Source organism: Dreissena polymorpha, chromosome 2 (genome assembly GCF_020536995.1).
Source record: "Dreissena polymorpha isolate Duluth1 chromosome 2, UMN_Dpol_1.0, whole genome shotgun sequence".
Lineage (NCBI taxonomy): Eukaryota > Metazoa > Mollusca > Bivalvia > Myida > Dreissenidae > Dreissena > Dreissena polymorpha.
Genome location: NC_068356.1, coordinates 16,998,897 through 17,019,301, shown reverse-complemented (window position 1 = coordinate 17,019,301; position 20,405 = coordinate 16,998,897). Strand labels below are relative to the sequence as shown.

Sequence of the window (20,405 nt, the reverse complement as noted above, 5' to 3'; positions counted from 1 at the left end):
CTTTATGGTGAATGCCTCTAATTAGATTGAGCATTATTACCATCTTATTTAATGATGATGATCTAATTGATAGAGATGTAAAAGGTTGCGACATGCGTCTGTTTCGGGGATGGAGAGCTTCACGAAGAATATTCGTCTTGCTCCCACTCGAAGTCGTCCACAATCTCTATGAAACTTTTATCATCACCATTATTTATTTTGAATAATTGGAAAGAAAACAACAATCAAATGTATATTTTTTTTAATGTAATCGGCTGTAATAGTCTTTATTCTGGTAAACATCTATAAGCATGGAATACGAACAAACATAAATCGGAGGGATGGTGGTTACCTTTATAGATTAGAGAGGTTTAATATTTAACCAGCCTTTGTGATATTTATGTTCCCATATTACTAATGAATAGTCGTCGGCAGTTGAGTTAAATCGCTTTCAATCATGCATTTTTTTACAGAAAAAGAATATTATTTAATAGTAAAAACATGCAGTCAGATCATTAAATACGTTTAGTAATGCATATTTACCTCGCTATGGAAAAAAACAAGGCTTAATTCATACCCATGTTATCGGTATATAGTTGGCTTGAAACACAGGTGGTTATTGTGTGGCTATGAAGAGTGTGAAATGTGAAGAGTGTTTGTGATTTATACAAAAAGTAGTCTTACATGTCTTTTTAGGTTCAGTCGTCACACACTGAAAACAGAACGAGAAACAGAAGAACAATTGTAATGGTACCGATTTTGAGACAAAATATCCATTTATATTTGTTATATATTATTATAACAAATAAAGTCTTATAATAAAACGAATTACACATTGAACAATACAATAAACAAAAAACGTGTGCTCGTTTAACTTGGCAACAACATTGAGGTCTCTGCCAAACACCTCATAACCTACGTTTTGCCGACGGCAATCCAGAGTGAGTTCAGAGTGGTAAGTGTACCGAGTTTGCGAAAGTCGAATGCATCTTATGTATAATGCATGTATTATGAAGGGATACATTTACTGCAGATACAGCCATTATTACTTTTTTATTATGGTGTTGGTTTGTTTCGCAGCAGAATGCAATAATATTCCTGACTGAATTGTGGGTTTTGTGATTCTATTCAGTCATGCAGTTACTAATACGGAGCATCACGCTCTCAAAACTCTAATTTTCCTGTCTTACAACCTCAACCTTACAACCTCCTCGTCATCAATGACTGAAACACAGGGGGAAAGGTTGACGTGAGCGCTATTACTAACCAGCTTACTATAGTATAATTAACGAGGTCACTCCTATTTTCTTTATTTATTCAAACCGACAAATACGCAACAATCTTGCTATTATTACTTAAAGTGCCGTCGACTAAATATAAAGACGCGATACAATGGTACAGTATGAAACACTTAAATAGCATGGACACATTTTCACGTCAATGCGGGTAGTTATTGCGTACCTCAACTGTCCCTTGTGTGTCTGCAAATCACTTATCACACGTTACCAGTAATCAAAAAAAGAAAACATTTTACTATTATGCTCGTTATTATTATTTAGTTCGGCATCGATCGGTTCTGTCTTTTTGTAACATTTTTCTAACAACCTTTAAAAATATCGCAATAATCGGCGGAAAAACACGCAGTGTGATATGTGACTACTGCTCCACCTACCAAATGCCGAAATAGTTTTAAAAATGTGTACTCGAGTATTCGAGAAAACACAACACGTACCCACTTTAATAAAACTTGTATGAATCTAAATACAAGTATCACAATTTAATGCCCAAGTACTTTCATGCAGTTTACACCTTCGTTAAACTTAAATTAACTGATACTTCTTCCGCCATGTATGATTAAAATCAATTTGAACTCAATTTGTAAACTTTATTTTATATCTAGCACGCTTTCAAGTGGGCCTCTTCAAAGCGAGCTAACATTGAAATTCCCTCATAAATGATAACGCTGTTCATCCCATATCAATATCAGTGGGGTGTGTATTTTTATTTTAAATTTCCTAGATGGATGAAGAATGTATTTTTTAATGATTATTTTGAACACTTGCCCAAATTATTCAAACATGTTGATAAAAAGTCACGATGTTAAAAAACGTTATATATATATAAAACTTCTAGTAAAATACTGCGTCTGTATGTATGGCGTTCACTACATTGCTATTACATTGCAAGTTCTGCAAAAAAAGAAACGCCAACGTTTGCAAAATACATGTGTATTATGAAACAAAGCGAAAACCTCAAGCTGCTTTGCAAAATTCATTATGCAAGTAAGCGAAATCCCGAGGGTGCTTGTCCGCTTAACAAGAATCGCCTCCTCGTGTTTAGCAGTTATTATTCTTAACAATATACCTGGGAAATGTACAGGTTCTGTTTGGATAATCTGTAATATATTAGTTCACACACCTTTATCACATATATGCGCTTATCAGAAACATAAACAAAGAATTACTAGTATAGCAAGTTCATCAGACAATAAATATGCATTTATTAATACAATGCTGTTTATTAACTTGGAAGAAAACCACAGAGTACATTTGTAATTCCACTCGCATATTTAGGCATAAGAGTTCAAAACAATGTACCCAGAACCACAATAATAATTATAATTATCAACCTTGTATCACACGTGACGAATCATAATTAATAATCTGGACAGTAACAGCATGCTATGAGAACACTCCAATAATTTTTGCAATTGTGATTTCATCTTGAAGAATAGATTCATATTACAGGTGTTGGCTGCAAAATAAAGTGTAGATGTAAAAGTAGAGATATTTGCATGTACAAATGAGCCGTGCTATGTGAAAAGGGGTTTTAATGCACGTATGCCTGAAGTGTCGTCCCAGATTAGCCTGTGCAGTCCGATCAAAAACGACACTTTCCGCGTAAACTCGATTTTCGCTAAGAAGAGACTCGCTGTAAACGAAAAACATCATAACAGCGGAAAGTGTCGCACCTGATTAACCTTAGCGGATTGGGACGACACTTTACGCACATGCATTATGGGACGACACTTTACGCACATGCATTAAACCACATCGGATTGGGACGACACTTTACGCACGTGCATTAAACCACATTGGGACGACACTTTACGCACATGCATTAAACCACATTGGGACGACACTTTACGCACATGCATTAAACCACATTTTCAAAGGGCCAAAATGCTAGGAGGCCTGCATTGATTACCACGTCTAGTGAACGCCCGTGAGCTAAAATCTAATAAATTGCTCGATAAGAACGTTCAATTAGTGTTATAAAGAATGTTGATAATAATTTTAGTAGGATGTACATTGGCAAAAACGAGATTAATTCAACGGATAAAGCTTTATAGTAAAATGTGTATTCAATAACGAGTTCGTCTCAAAAGCCCATTAACTCGTCACTTTAACTCTTTTAATAAGCGAAATTTGAAATCGTAAATATAATATGAAAAACAACCTAAAACTGAAACATGACTGTCCGTCCATTATTTACTAATGGTGAACATAAATTTCCAATGAGCATGTCAACTGTCAACAAACATCAAGGTGGACACAACTAAAAAAGGACGTACACTATTTAAAGAGCGTAAACCAAGGACGAAATTTGTCATTTACATACACATTTGTTTTGGTGGGATTCGGTGGGGTGGTGCTAGACGTTTGGGTAACAAAAAGATGAGATTGTGAGGTGTGAAGATGAATAAAATACTCGAGCTAATCATCAGCATAGTGAAACTGAATATCTGACTCCGATCATCCCTCAAGGGATAGTAGGAGAAATTGTGAAAACTAACGTTTATGGCAGCTTTAGATAAATGTGTCCTGTTATAAACTTATACCGTATTTAAAACTCAATCTGTATAAAAGCCTCTTTTTTTATAAACTCCGGATGTCATTTTGCACACTTTGTTTAAAATAAATCAGTTTCAATAGCATAGCAGCATTTTCAGTTCCAATAGCAGCATTTTATATACATGTATCAGAACAACAAAAACAAATGTATATTGTCCATAAGATATGTACGATTTTATAGTTCTTCTTTTGTTATTGCATATTGTGTATAGAGTTTTAAAAAAGCAAGGTAGCAAATGTATTCAAACAATTTAGTGATTTGTATTACTTGCAACAACCCTGAGGTCAAATAATTTAGATCAAAATATCAATTTGATTTTTGAACACGTATTGTTAATCTGCAGTAAAAGTTAATTATATGACGCATGTCAATCATTGGAGCGATTCAGATGACAGTAAAACAATGTAAGTTTGAATCAATTGTTTTATGGATACACTTATTGATCACGAACTACAGACGCAAAATTTCATTACATGTTTGTTATTAATTTTAAACCGTTTAAACCGATTATATGATTTTTTGGTCGTTGATAGTAGTGAAAACGTCAACAAGGATTAAGAAAACAGTCCCCATAAGTTTGTATAAGGCAGCCGTCGTAGTCGTAAGTTTTAAGCGATTTAAAGCTGATATTGCTGTATGAAATGTTCTTGTGTTCGTCAAAAGTATTATTATATGGCATTTGTATACATTAATACGGTCTCACCTTATGAAGGACTCTCTGGGTCTAACTTAATTTGTGCAGACAGTTTGTATATACACGTACATGTTTGTCATGATATTGTTGTAAAATGACACATGTATCTATTAAGATTAAGGTAATTCTATATCAATACTCGGCAACGTCTTAACAATACTTGGCCATCCTTACGACCGATTGCACCATTTATATAATTATATAATAATTATAAATATATATAATTATACGAATTAATGAATAGTGATATCTAAATAACAAAATGTATATTATTATTATTCGAAACAAACGTTCAGCAGAGTTGTGTAATTTTATATGCGTTTCCGCTGCATGCTGACCTTCCATCGACTAATGACATTGTGGATATTTTGGCGAGTATCTCAATTTACTCCCCCGCAAGATAACACCCAACGGCTGGATGTTATGGCGAGTACTTACCCACCGTCAGAGAAACGCTCTCGGCTTTTCGCCTTTTTGTCGCATTGTTAAGAAATAAGATCACAAGAAAGAGAGCTATATAAGCAATACATGTAAACCAGGTTTAAATTAAGTGCAATAGAGAGCGAGTCAACATAGTGGGATTTATAGTTTCTGTCGGTAAGATAGAATTTGTTTATTTCGTATCTCATACTCAATATATTTTATTTAGGTGCCGGTTGCAACAATGTTTATAAATGAGAAACGTTTGTTTGCTATTTGATTTCTTTGGTTGACTTAAAGCCACACACTTTGCCTCTGACCTTGAAATAAAATACATGTTAATAATACATATAGATGCAATTTGAAAGTGTGCAATATTGTCATTAAATCTATAGCATAGTTAGCAAGTAATGTATTATTTTTCAAACGGTACCGCTTTTAAAATCGAAAGTAGGATTTCTATACGTATACGTCCATTTCGATAAACGCGATTATTTTTAAGTTATAAAACGCAAAAAGACGGAATTCTAGCTTGGAACAACCAGATATATTTTAATTGACATAGATAAAATTAAATCTATAGCCTAGTTAGCATGTAATTTATTATTTTTCAAACGGCACCGCTTTTAAAACCGAAAGTAGGACTTCTAGACGTATACGTCCATTTCGACAAACGCGATTATTTTTAAGTTTTAAAGCGCAAAAAAGACAGATTTCTACCTTGTAACCACCAGCTATATTCTAATTAGCATAGATACAATATTTCTTATTTATACTTAAATTATCATCCATACCCGTTATGTTCAGGCACAAACTAGCATAAGAAAATTACCCATAATTCATTTCAACTCAGATATCGTTCTGTTTTGTTATGATAAGATTGTCCGAAGATCTATGTTTATTGATAAATCTTTGGTTTGTCGTATTATTTTATGGTTCATGGGGGGGGGGGGGGGATAAAATTCATTAAAACTTCGCTTTGGTTTTTCTTCACTCAATGTGGTACAATATGGTCAAACTATATATCATTTTAAAGATACAGACGGATAGAATAACATAAACACATTTTTGACATTCAATATTTGTTTGCTTTATTTATATTTTGGTTTAAAACCAATACAGTTTTACACTAATTTACAAAATCTCAATCTCAAGTTAGGAAGGATTTGCACTACCTTAAGTTGAATAAATGCAAAGCTATATACATATACAAGGTCAAGTTAGCAACATTTCACAGAAAATTATTGTCATAAAACAACAAATGAGTTTTTATTCAACTGCCTTTTTTGGATAAATTTCATAAACAAAGTTCTAAAAATAACTAAAACGTAACTACTTTTTAAAAATCCAGGTATGGTGGATATTAAGAGTCACAATTCTATTTCAAAGGCTAAACAATTTGTTATTTACCTCTCAACCAAATTGCAAATTTTAAACCATCTCAAATTGAAATAGATTGCAGACAACATATAAAATTGTAAAGGAATATAAAGAAATTGGCCAACCGATTGATTTCATATTTCGATTCCTTCTACCCATTTTGAAAGTGTGGCCATCGCTGTGCTCCGTAGAAAAACGTGCAAAACAAATCGGTCGAAAACACGTGCAGTGGTGAGAAAACCGGGTATGTGTATACACATACCTGAGAAAACACATAGTTATTTTGACAGTTGGGTGGCAACTAGTAAAACAACTATTAACATTAATCAGCAAGAGATCGCACTAAATAACAGAAATGACCACGTAGAGATATCATCACTTACCCTATTTCAAATATTTTCCAGCTGAAAATTGTCCCCCACACGTCTTTTTTAGTTTATTTGTATTGTTTTTCTGGAGCCGAAGTGCATCTCACAGAATATCCATCCAACTTCCGTTGTTTTCACTTTCGTTATTTAAAACTCCGTTTAAAAGAATTATTTCTACTTTTAGATTGTTAAAGCGATGTATTATTATATATTATCAATAGAATAGTATACCGTGATGAATTGAACGGAGTTACGTATCGATCTTTCTGTCAGTCTGTAAGCGTACTTTTTTATGCGCAATAATAAAGTACATGTGATTCGACAACAATTGTAAACATTGGTAAAATGCTTCTTACATAGTTATTCTTTTGAGTGTTTATGAGGTCTGATCGTGCAGTTTGCAAACATCAACGGAAAGATTACAATCCAATGCATTTGTCATCGTCAACCGTTTGGAATGTCAATTAGGCGATGAGTGAGTTTTTAGCATGTTTCTTTCTATTTTATTAATTTAAAAATGGCTGCCCCCCATGGTGATGAAATGACATGTGTTCGAGTTTTGATATTTCTAGATATGTAAACTTTTTTTTTCTATTTAAGCGTAACTTGCCCTCGCCAATGTCGATATTATTCACTAGTTATATAATTTTCCGCCAAAATACGTGGAATAAACATGATTCAGATTTTTGAAAATAATGTATATTTTAGTGTTAAAATCGCTTTGTATTTTGATTGATTTTGTGAATGGTATGATACGTTGATGTACAAAATTGGTAACAGTTTGAAGGAAAAACATCCTTTAAAGCATATATGTATACGTTTTCAATGTGGCACTCTTCCATTAGTCAAATTTGAGTTCAATGCTAGGGGTCCCACATTTTTCAAAATGAAGCCTCTACATGAACCTTAACGTGAATTGGTAATCGACAGATAAATTAGAAATGGGAGCATTTGATTTTTTTCTGGCCTTTCGACTTGCATGTAGTGTTTTACTGTAATTACACAGCTATCGTAACAAGAACGTTTACACTGGGATATAACTCGCACTAGTTCTGTGCGACGTGATGAGCAAAGAGAACAGCCACTTAACAAAACAAGAATAGTCAAGTGACTTGTCAAGCTTTTTCTGGGATTGTGTCAGTCTTAAACACGAAGCAATAACTTCCACGATGTATGCGGTAATATTATATAAAATACATGTAATATTCTTCTAGCACATCAACCAAAACTTTGACTCGGAACATTGTAATGTACGTTGTTATAATATTGTGCACCGTGTTTAAGCGAGCGTTTACATGCCAGCTCCTATATGTTAAGATTGGCCAACCGTTTATTGCTAATTACTTAGCTAATTCATGCCGCGGGAATAGATTGTTGTCGTTTGGCATCTCTCGCGAACCGTTGACTGGTTCCAAGAACAGCTCTTTATACCCAGTGCACAACGATGTTATCACTGCAATGAGTTAATCTTAAGGATTTTAGATCATTTTTAATCGCAAGTATTGCATGTGGCGATGTTCATGTTTTTCGCTAAAAAGTATTGCTTTTACCAAGGGGCTGACGTTTCTTTAAAACATCCCTCATATGTAATACCAAACAAAACGGTCAGTAATTTTATTATTGATTTGGTCTTTTCGACCATGTTTCATTGTTCAATTTAATAAGAAGTTTGCAATTGGTTCGAACGCGGAACTACCAGTTAATGTCTGATGTTACGTAAAAGAACGCCCGTGTATCAAGCGAATCAGCAAAGGCGGTTGTATGAATATATCATACTAAAGCTTTACAATTCTCAATGTATTCACCAGGAACACATGCATTGATTAATAATTGACCTTGAGAAACAATTAAATCACGAACGCTTTTGTAGGTTGGAAACAATAGCAATAATAGCAGCTAAATAATGCATCCCAGTACTGAGTTCCGTGCTATACATTTACCGATTGCAGTCTGAACCTGAACAAATGTTGTGTGTCTACTGCAAGCTTCTTGGTGTTTTGTTGCTTTAGCAACACACAGTAACACACATTCCGACGCCATCAATGTTATACATGATATTTAACTGTATTTTGCGATTTGTTTGCCAATGACTCAGTGCGACATTATTGTGTCTGCCGCGTACGATGCATTCCAGAACTATCACCAATGAGATTATGTCAATATTGACTCGTGTTATCACTTGCAAAAATGGGTCACAGTATAAAGTGCCTGCATTATACTTCAGCTTGACCGTCGGAAACAATGTGGACACAATTTAATCCATGTTATCAATAAATGTGACCCATGGTATCCATATATGTGATCCATGGTATCCATAGATTTGATCTATGGTCTACATAGATGTGATCAATTGTATCTTTAGATGCGATCCATGGTTTCTATTGATGTGATCCATGGTATCCATATATGTTATGCATGGTATCCACAGACGTGATCCATGCTATCCATAAATGTGATCCATGGTATACATGGATGTGATCCATGCTATTCATGGATGTGATCTATGGTATCCATATATGTGATCAATGGTATCCATATATGTGATCGACAGTATTTATAGATGTGATTCATGGTATCCATAGATGTGATCTATGGTCTCCATAAATGTGATCAATTGTATCTTAAGATGCGATCCATGGTTTCTATAGATGTGATCCATGGTATCCATATATGTGTTCTATGGTATCCACAGATGTGATCCATGGTATCCATAGATGGGTTCCATGGTATACATGGATGTGATCAATGGTATCCATGGATGAGATCCATGGTATCCATAGATGTGATAAATGGTATCCATATATGTTATCGACAGTGTCCATAGATGTGATCCATGGTATGTTAGATAGATCGCTTTGTAACATTTTTCTAACAACCATTAAAAATATCACAATAATTGGCGAAAAAAAAACACTCAGTGCGAAATGCGACTACTGCTCAACCTACCAAATGCCGAAATAGTTTTGAAAACTTGTATTCGAGAAAACACAACACGTACCCACTTTAATAAAACTTGTATGAATCTAAATACAAGTATAATAATTTAACGCCCAAGTACTTTCATGCAGTTAACACCTTCGTTAAACTAAATTTTACTGATACTTCTTCCGCCATGTATGATTAAAATCAATTTGAACTCAATTTGTAAACTTTATTTTATATCTAGCACGCTTTCAAGTGGGCCTCTTCAAAGCGAGCTAACATTGAAATTCCCTCATAAATGATAACGCTGTTCATCCCATATCAATATCAGTGGGGTGTGTATTTTTATTTTAAATTACCTAGATGGGTGAATAATGATTTTTTTATGATTATTTTGAACACTTGCCAAAATTATTCATAATATTATTCAACATGTTCATAAAAAGTCGCGATGTTAAAAAACGTTGAATATGTAAAAAATTTCGTAAGATATTGCATCTGTATGTATGGCGCTCACGACATTGCTCTAACGTTGCAAGTTCTGCTGAAAAGAAACGCCAACGTTTGGAAAATACATTATGCAACAAAGCGAAAACCTCAATCTGCTTTGCAAAATTCCTTATGCAAGTAAGCGAAATCCCTAGGGTGCTTGTTTAGCAGGTATTATTCTTAACAATATACCTGGTAAATGTACAGGTTCTGTTTGGATAATCTGTAATATATTAGTTCACACACCTGTATCACATAAATACGCTTATCAGAAACATAAACAAAGAATTACTAGTATAGCAAGTTTATCAGGCAATAAAAAAATGCTGTTAATTAGCTTGGAAGAAAATCACAGAGTACATTTGTATAGTAAGTTAAGCAATTCCACTCGCAGATTTAGGCGTAAACGTTCAAAACAAAGTACCCAGAACCATAATACTAATTATAATTATTAACCATTGTATCACTCGTAACGAATCATAATTAATAATATTGAGAGTAACAACGTTATATTAGAACACTCCTATAATTTTTACAATTTTTATTTCATCTTGACAAATAGATTCATATTACAGGTTTTGGCTGCAAAATAAAGTGTAGATGTTGTCAAAGGTAGAGATATTTGCATGTACAAATAAGCCGTGCTCTGTGAAAAGGGGGTTTAATGCACGTATGCCTGAAGTGTTGTCCCAGATTAGCCTGTGCAGTCCGATCAGTCTAATCAGGGAAGACGTGTTGTCCCAGATTAGCCTGTGCAGTCCGATCAGCCTAATCAGGGACGACGTGTTGTCCCAGATTAGCCTGTGTAGTCCAATCAGCCTAATTAGGGACGACGTGGTGTCCCATATTAGCCTGTGTAGTTTGATCAGCCTAATCAGGGACAACACTTTCCGCATAAATTGGATTTTGCTAAGAAGAGACTCTCTCTCTGTAAACGAAAAATATCATGAAAGCGGAAAGTGTCGTCCCTGATTAGCCTAAGCGGACTGGGACGACACTTTACGCACATGCATTAAACCCCATTTTCACAGGGCTTGGTCATAATATTAAGAGTATTGATAACCACGTCAAGTAAACGCCCGTTAAGTAAAATCCAATAAAGTGTTCGATAAGAACGTTCAATTAGTGTTATTATGATGTAGATCATAATTTTAGTAGGATGCACATTGGCAAAAACCTGAATCGACGAGATTAATTCAAAAGATAACACTTAATAGTAAAATGTGTATTCAATAACGAGTTCGTCTTAAAAACAAAAGCACATTAACTTGTCACTTTACGTATACCTATGTTAATAAGTTGAATTTAAAATCGTATATATAATAAAAAACAACAACCTAAAACTGAAACATGACAGTCCGTCCAGTATTTACTAATGGTGAACATAAATTACAAACGACCAAGTAATTCTAATGAGCATGTAAACTGTCAACACACATCAAGGCCAGACAAGACACTTTATTGAGACTTGTACAGAGTACATCGTCTAAATACATCAATAACAAATACATACATGATATCACATTTTTAACATTTTGTTTAACATTGTGTTATGTTTAGATATAGGATAACAATACATACAAAATAACATATATATTTATATATTACTTAATGACAAGTTATAACATTTAATTAAATGCATAACAAGATCAGATATAACAAGTATTAGTACAGTATTACAGTGTTTAGGGGGAAAACCCAATGCTTACTACAAAGTAGTGTTCAAAAATGTATTTCTTGCTTTTAACGCATATTTAACATATTTTGCCAACATAAATAGCTCATTTGTGTTATTACCATTCATTAATTGGTGGAATTTATACACAGATAGTTTATTGTAGTAAAATGGTTTTATATATTTCTTTCTGATAGTGATATATTGAGTACATTAACATACAAAGTGGAACTCATCTTCTAAATCTGATTCGTTTCTTGGGGTGTTTTGAGTAGCATATCTACCAGTCTGTATTCTAAGTGGAAGAACTGACAATCGTAATTTAGTAATGTATGTCCTCAGGGGTTTAGGAATATGATCAAGGTAATGTTCATATACAAAAACAGGTTTAAATACACAACACATGTCCAGAACCGGGCTGTTGTCGACAATCCTATGCCAGTCCTGGATATACATATCAATAACTCTACATTTAAATTGATGTAAAAATAGATTAACATCGACCAAATTCACGTCATCAAAAGCATGTGAAAATCCATATGTGTATAACAGCCTTTTAACATTAGTAACCCAATTAATATGTTCCTTATTGCTCTCTTGCAGGGCTTGTAAATATACACTTTTTATAATAATATTATCAGAATTTGAAATTTTAAACCAGTATTTAACAATTGTAATAAAACGATTAATAAATAAAGGATGCCGACCCAACCCCGCATATACTGCTGCATTACAAGTGTTCTGTTTAACAATCAGCAAGGTGGACACAACTAAAGAAGGACGTAAACTATTGAACGAGCGCGAACCAAGGACGAAATTCAGTCATTTACACACACATTTGTTTTGGTGGTGTTCGGTGGGGTGGTGATAGACGTTTGGCTAACAAAAAGATTAGTCTGTGAGGTGTGAAGATGAATAAAATACTCGAGCTTATGATCAGCATAGTTTAACTGAAAAATCCCTTCCGATCATCTCTCAATGGATGCGTACTTTGAGTAGGAAAATTGTGAAAACTAACGTTTATTGAAACCTTACGTAAAAGTTTCCTGTAATTAACTTATACCGTATTTAATACTCAATCTGTATAAAAGCCTCTTTTTGATAAACTCCGGCGTTATGTTTCTATTATGACTCTAGAGTTTATTTAATTGTATTCGGCTCAATTCAGCTCATTCTGTTTTACTTCGTTTTCTTGTTAAGTTTTATTTTTTCATTCGATATAATCAGTTTATTCAAAATATATTTAGTATCGCTTGCTGTAAAAAAGGTGTGTTAATCTTTTAGTCGATCATCAATACGAGTACTAACGTCAAATACGATTAAGATAAGTTTGTATAAGGCAGCCGCTATAGTCGTAAATTTTAAGAAATTTAAAGTTGATATTGCTAAATGAAATGTTCTTCGGTTTGTCAAAAGTAATTTATTTATTTTTGGTAAACCAATATCGATTAGTTTTAAGATACTATGAATGTCAAACGAAGATATGTATTGATGGTATTATATGGCATTTTTTTATATATTAATACGGTCTCACCTTATGTAGGACTCTCTGCAAATAAAATAAGTTTAATACGTTTTATCTATATGGGTCGAACTTAAGTTATGCAGATAGTTTGTATACATGTGTGCCAGGATATTGTTGTCAAATGACACATGTATCTATTCAGATCAATGTTATTTTATACCAATGCTCGACAATGTGTTAACAATACTTGGCCATTATTACGACCAATTGCACCTATATAATATAAATTACATACATCATAAGTTACTTAATTCGAATTTATTAAATAGTTATATCTAAATAAAAAAACGTATATTTATATTCGGAACAAACGTTCAGCAGAGTTGTGTAATTGTATATGCGTTTCCGCTGCATGCTGACCTTCCATCGACTAATTACAGATTTGATAGTTTGGCGAGTACCGTATCTCAATTTACTCCCCCGCATGATAACGCCCAACGGCTGGATGTTATGGCGAGTACTTACTCAACGTCAGAGAAACGCTCTCGGCTTTTCGATACTTTTTGTTGCATTGTTAAGAAATAAGATCACAAGAAAGAGAGCTTATAAGAAATATATGTAAACCAGGTTTAAATTAAGTGCAATAGAAAGCGAGTCAACATAGCGGGATTTATAGTTTCTGTCGGTAAGATAGAATTTGTTTATTTCGTGGTTTTATGTTCGTATCTTATACTCTCATACTCAATATATTTAATTTCAGTGCCGGTTGCCACAATGGTTTATAAATGAGGAACGTTTATTTGCTATTTGATTTCTTTGGTTTTGAATAAACGTGTGCTCTCTTAAGCTTTATCAGCAGCGAACTATCCGTTATGTTCAACAACAAACTTGTCTAAGAAATTCGCACATAATTCATTTCAACTCGGATATCTTACTGAGCTGTTATCATAAGTTTGTCCAAAGATCTTTGTTTATTGATAGATCTTTGGTTTGTCGTATTATTTTAACGTATATGGGTACTCGACAGATAGATAAGAAATGAGAGCATGTGTCCCGTCTAGTTCCCAGTATTTGTTTTGATTTTCTTCTGGCCTTTCGACTTGCATATAGTGTTTTAATGTAATTACACAGCTATCGTTACAAGAACGTATACCTTGTGATATAACTCGCAACAGTTCTGTGCGAAGTGATGAGCAATTAGAACCGACACTTAACAAAACGAGAATAGTCAAGTGACTTTTCAAGCCTTTCTTGGGATTGTGTCAGTCTTAAAGCCACACACGTTGCCTCTGAACTTGAAATGAAATACATATTAATCAATACATATAGATGTAATTTGAAAGCGTGCACAATTGTCATAGCCTAGTTAGCAAGTAACTTATTATACAAATGTATTTCAAACGGTACCGCTTTTAAAACCGAAAGTAGGATTTCTATACAATACGTCCATTTTGACAAATGCGATTATTTTTAAGTTTTTAAACGGATTTCTACCTTGTAACCACCAGATAATATTCTAATTGGCATTGGACAAATTACATCTATAGCCTAGTTAGCAAGTAATTTATTATTTTTCAAACGGTACCGCTTTTAAAATCGAAAGTAGGATTTCTAGACGTATATGTCCATTTCGACAATCGCGATTATTTTTAAGTCTTAAAGCGCAAAAAAAGACGGATTTCTACTTAGTAACCCACCAGATATATTATAATTGGCATAGATAAAATATGTTTCTTATTTATACTTAAATTTACCATGCCAAATAAGTTCTGTGGCTAGCCTTAAACACTGAGCATCAACTACCACGATATATGCGGTAATATTATATCAAATACATGTAATATTCTTTTAGCACATCAACCAAAACGTTAACTCGGGACATTGAAATGTACGTTGTTATAATATTGTGCACCGTGTTATACTATTGTGCACCGGGTTTAAGCGAGCGTTCACGTGCAAACTCCTATATGTTGAGATTGGCCCCACCGTTTATTGCGAATTACTTAGCTAATTCATGCCGTGGGTATAGTTTGTTGTCGCTTGGCAACTTTCGCGAACCGTTGACTGGTTCCAAGCATAGCTCTATATATCCGGTGTATGAGGATGTTATATCCTGTGTATGAGGATGTTATCACTGCAATGAGATAAGCTGATGGTTTTTAGATCATTTTTAATCGCAAGTATTGCATGCGGCGATGTACATGTTTTTCGTTAACATGTATTGCTGACTAATATATCCCTCATATGTAATACCAAACAAAACGGTCAGTAATTTTATTATTGATTATTATTGATTTGGTCGTTTCGACCATGTTTCATTGTTCAATTTAATAAGAAGTTTGCAATTGGCTCGAACGCGAAACTACCATTTTATGTCTGATGTGACGCAAAAGAACGCCCGTGTATCAAGCGAATCAGCGTAGGCGGTTGTATGAAGATATCATACTATCGCATTATAGTTCACAATTTATTCGTCAGGAACACATGATCTGATGAATAATTGCCTTTGAGAAAAAATAAAAAACAGGAACGCTTTTGCGGGTTGGAAACAATAGCAATAATAGCAGCTGAATAATGCATCCCAGTCCTGTGTGTCGCGATTTACATTTATCGATTGCAGTCTGAACCTGAACAATTAGTGTATGTCTACTGCAAGCTTCTTGGTGTTTTGTTGCTTTAGAAACACACAGTTACACACATTCCGACACCATCAATACTATGCATGATATTCAACTGTGCTTTGCGATTTGTTTGCCAATGACTCATTACGACATTATTGTGTATGCCGTGTACGATGCATTCCATAACTATCACCAATGTCAATATTGACTCGTGTTATCACTTGCAAAAATGGGTCACAGTGTAAAGTGCTTGCATTATACTTTAGCTTGACCGTCGGAAACAATGCGGACACAATTTGATCCATGTTATCCATAGATGTCACCCATGGTTTCCATAGATGTGATCTATGATATCCATATTTGAGATCCATGCTCTCCATAGATGTGATCCATGCTCTCCAAAGATGTGCTCAATTGTATCCATAGATGCGATCCGTGGTTTCCATATATGTGATCCATGGTATCCATAGTTGTGATCCATGGTATCCATAGATGTGATCCATGGTATACATATATGTGATCCATGGTATCCATAGATGTGACCCATGGTATCCATAGATTTGATTCATGGTATACATAAATGTGAACCATGGTATCCATAAATGTGAACCATGGTATCCATACATGTGGTCCATGGTATCCATATATGTGATCAATGGCAGGGGTTTTTTTTAGAGAAAGGGGAAGACGCTGGACGCTGGGTGACAGGGGAAAAAAGAGTGCGAAAGAGACAAATTAGGGGAAAAAATAAAAACTGTTCATTTCAATGTCTATAACTCATTAAAAGAGGCTTGTCTCTGTCCTTTTTGTTCTTAAACACATTAAACACGTATTAAAGTCAAAGTTCTTAATAGATGGGTGTAGATCTTGATAATGGGAAATGTTTTCAACTATATTTCTGTACTGGGGCCGGGGGACGATGTCAATTTTGTGATTTCAATTTCATGATGAATGGGTTGACGATCTTGATCTGCTACAGTATTGGAAGGGAAAGGAGCGGCAGCTGCCGATTGTCTACTTTCACTTTCACAATGTTCGATGTTGATTACCTCAGAATCCTGCTGGGTTATAACGGTTTTCGATGATTCTTTCTTAGAAAATGCCTCGATGCGTTCAGTATCTTCCGAGTCCGAATGTTTTATTTTGTTTGTGTAAGAACGCCAATTGTGAGACATTTTTTTTCTTTTTTCACGTTTATATCTTGGCTTGCACATAGCCCGGATGAAAATTCAACTGGTTTCCGGTAATAAATTGACGAAACACCCTTCTCGCGCAAGACCGGTATCCAGTAAAATAGTCACATGATTATTACGATTAGTTGCCCAGTTTACATGACGTAATTTAAGAGCTATATTTAGAATAACTGGGATTCCCAGATTTTTTGTGTTCGTCTGGAGAGAAAGAGAGAGAGCGAGATCGTTGTACATGGTGCAAATTGGATAATTGTCGAATGCCCAAAGGAAAAATTAACATTTCTTTGAGAGAAAATATTATAATTTAGTGAAAAATGATATTTTTGGTGGGGAAATTGTATTTTGAGGGAAAAAATTCTGGTAGGGGAAGACGCCGAATATCGGCGTCACTTTCTTAGTAAAAAAAACCCCTGAATGGTATCCATAGATGTGATCCATGGTATCCATTGATGGTTATCGACTTTTCGGCGTTGTTGTCTAAGCCTGCTTTTAACATTTATGGACAGCATTTGAAACGCTGCTGAAATTTTCCGCAATAAAACCGAATTAAAAGTTCCTAAAATTAAATTCGCTAATTGTAGCGAATAATGTCAAATCTTTGGCAAAGCATGTTTTCGAGATTAATAGAAACATGGTTTATGATCCGAGCTTTACTTCGGCGTTCAGTTTACATTGAGTTAAGTTATTTTTCATCGAAGGAAGTTATTAACCACTTTCCATTCACCCCTAAATTAAAGTGAGATCCGTGTTTTCCAATCCTTTCCTGGTCGAAAGAAGTGCCTTTTGTAAAAGATTAAAGGGATCTTTTCACGCTTTGGTAAATTGACAAAATTGAAAAAAGTTGTTTCAGATTCGCACATTTTCGTTTTAGTTATGATATTTGTGAGGAAACAGTAATACTGAACATTTACCATGGTCTAATATAGCCATCATATGCATCTATTGACGATTTTAAAACCTAAAAATTATAAAGCGTTGCAACGCGAAACGATTGAATAATTTGGAGAGTTCTGTTTTTGTCGTTAAATTTTGTGAAACTACGAAGATTGCTTATATAAGGTATAAAATACGTCAAGAATGTGTACTCGGCGGAATAGCTCAGTAGGCTAGTGCGCTTTTACTTCAGGACTCTGGCAGGACTCCAGGGGTCACTGGTTCGAAACCTGCTCCGGGCAATGTTCTTTTCCTTTTTTAAATTTTATTCTTGATTTTTTACTGGAGCTTTTGCGATCCAATGTTTACATTTATCAATATAAAGCATTTAATGAATAAGTTAAAAAATGCCAAAATCTGTGAAAAGGCCCCTTTAATGCGTGTTTTTTAGGGATTTCAATGATTTATTAACGTTTGGTTGCGTTTATTGAAGTACATGAACTATGCTTTTGTCGCAATCTCATGGTCGAAAACCTGTTTTCCGAAATTGCTTACATTTGGGCTAATTATCCCCCGCCAGAGGCGGATGGGTATTGTTTTGGCGTTGTCCGTCCGTCTTTCCGTCCGTCCGTCCGGCACTTTTGTGTCCGGAGCCATATCTTGGAAGTGCTTTGGCAGATTTTATTAAAACTTGGTATGAGTTTATATATGGATAAGAGGATGATGCACCCCCAATGGCATTGTAAACCATCTGTTAATAACGGTGTTATGGTCTTTTGTATCTTGAAAAAAGATGCTTTTTTGTGTGTCCGGAGCCATATCTTGGAAGTGCTTTGGCGGATTTCATTGAAACTTGTTATGAGTATATATGGATAAGAGGATGATGCACGCCAAATGGCATTGTACGCCATCGGATAATAACGGAGTTATGGCCCTTTGTATCTTGAAAAAAAAAATGCTTTTTTCAGTGTCAAATATAACACTTGTGTGGCCAGAAGCATATTGGCGGGTGATATGAATTCAATGAATTTGTTTGTTGTACTTTGAAGTTGCGGGAAGGTATCTGTTTTGAGAATGTACCAACATTTGATGTATAGGAAAGACAACACAAATGATTTGAAAGTTGGTAGTTTATAATAGGACGTATGGGCATTGGAATAAGTGTAATCCACCCTTATATAATTCAAACAAAAGACATTTCGCTTTCGTTTCGAAAATCGCTTCTGCAAACAATTACGAAAGGCAAGACGTTCGATTACCGGTAACCTACCGAAAGCGAGGTGTATGATTACGGGGTGATGACGCAGAATAACTTCTAACGTCGAATCACACACCCCGCTCTCGGTAGGTTACCGGTTATCTTGCTTTTCGAGTGACAATGTTATTGTTTGAAAAGGCGACTTTCGAAACTATTATTAAATTAATGAAATTTTTATACTCATATGAAATATTTAGACGCGGACGTTCTTCGAACAAACACGATCACTTAGCACAGGTTTTCGCCATTCAACGACATTTGACTCTCTTTTTTAACGTTTTTATCTTGAATCATTGTGCTCATTCTAAAAAAAAACACTGTTTCAAGCTAAAATAAACAATCTGTGTACGTCACCGAAATATGAGATGTATAATCTGGAACTTTAAAGGGATCTTTTCACGCTTTGGTAAATTGACAAAATTGAAAAAAGTTGTTTCAGATTCGCAAATTTTCGTTTTAGTTATGATATTTGTGAGGAAACAGTAATACTGAACATTTACCATGGTCTAATATAGCCATTATATGCATCTTTTGACGATTTTAAAACCTAAAAAATTATAAAGCGTTGCAACGCGAAACGATTGAATAATTTGAAGAGTTCTGTTTTTGTCGTTAAATTTTGTGAAACTACGAAGATTGCTTATATAAGGTTTAAAATATTTCAAGAATATGTACTTGGCGGAATAGCTCAGTAGGCTAAAGCGTTTTTACTTCAGGACTCCAGGGGTCACTGGTTCGAAACCTGGTCCGGGCAATGTTCTTTTCCTTTTTTAATTTTATTCTTGATTTTTTACTGGAGCTTTTACGATCCAATGTTTACATTTATCGATATAAAGCATTTAATGAATAAGTTAAAAAAATGCCAAAATCTGTGAAAAGGCCCCTTTAACCCATTTATGCCTAGCGTCCTGAAAAAAGGACATTGCAAACAGCGTAGACCCAGATGAGACGCCACATAATGCGGCGTCTCATCTGGGTCTGCGCTGTTTGCTGAAAGGAATTTCTGTAAGAAATATTCTAAATATAGAAATAAGTATACTAGATATCCCTAATTTTGGAAATAAATTGATCCAATTTTGAAGGATGGGAGAGTCCACTGGGCATAAATGGGTTAAACAACCATATCCAGTAAGTAATCTTTTAAACACGTGTACACGTATGACAAGAGCGTGAACTTAATGTAGTAATTTAAGTATTGTTTGGTATTAGTTAA

At 34.6% G+C, this 20,405-nt stretch overlaps 1 protein-coding gene across 3 annotated transcripts in view; it reads left to right on the top strand.

Moving 5' to 3' along the window:
• The first annotated feature begins 4,959 nt into the window (after positions 1-4,959).
• Positions 4,960-20,405, top strand: part of LOC127866043 (sodium/calcium exchanger 3-like) — a 67,551-nt gene continuing 52,105 nt past the window's right edge. Inside the window, exons 1-2 of one of the 3 annotated variants that reach the window (XM_052406289.1) lie at positions 4,960-5,067; positions 13,875-13,932. The gene's annotated coding sequence lies outside the window, so the exon portion shown is untranslated. Of the gene's footprint in view, positions 5,126-13,764; positions 13,933-20,405 lie in introns of those variants that run through there. The other 2 variants (XM_052406287.1, XM_052406288.1) reach the window with 2 other exon arrangements.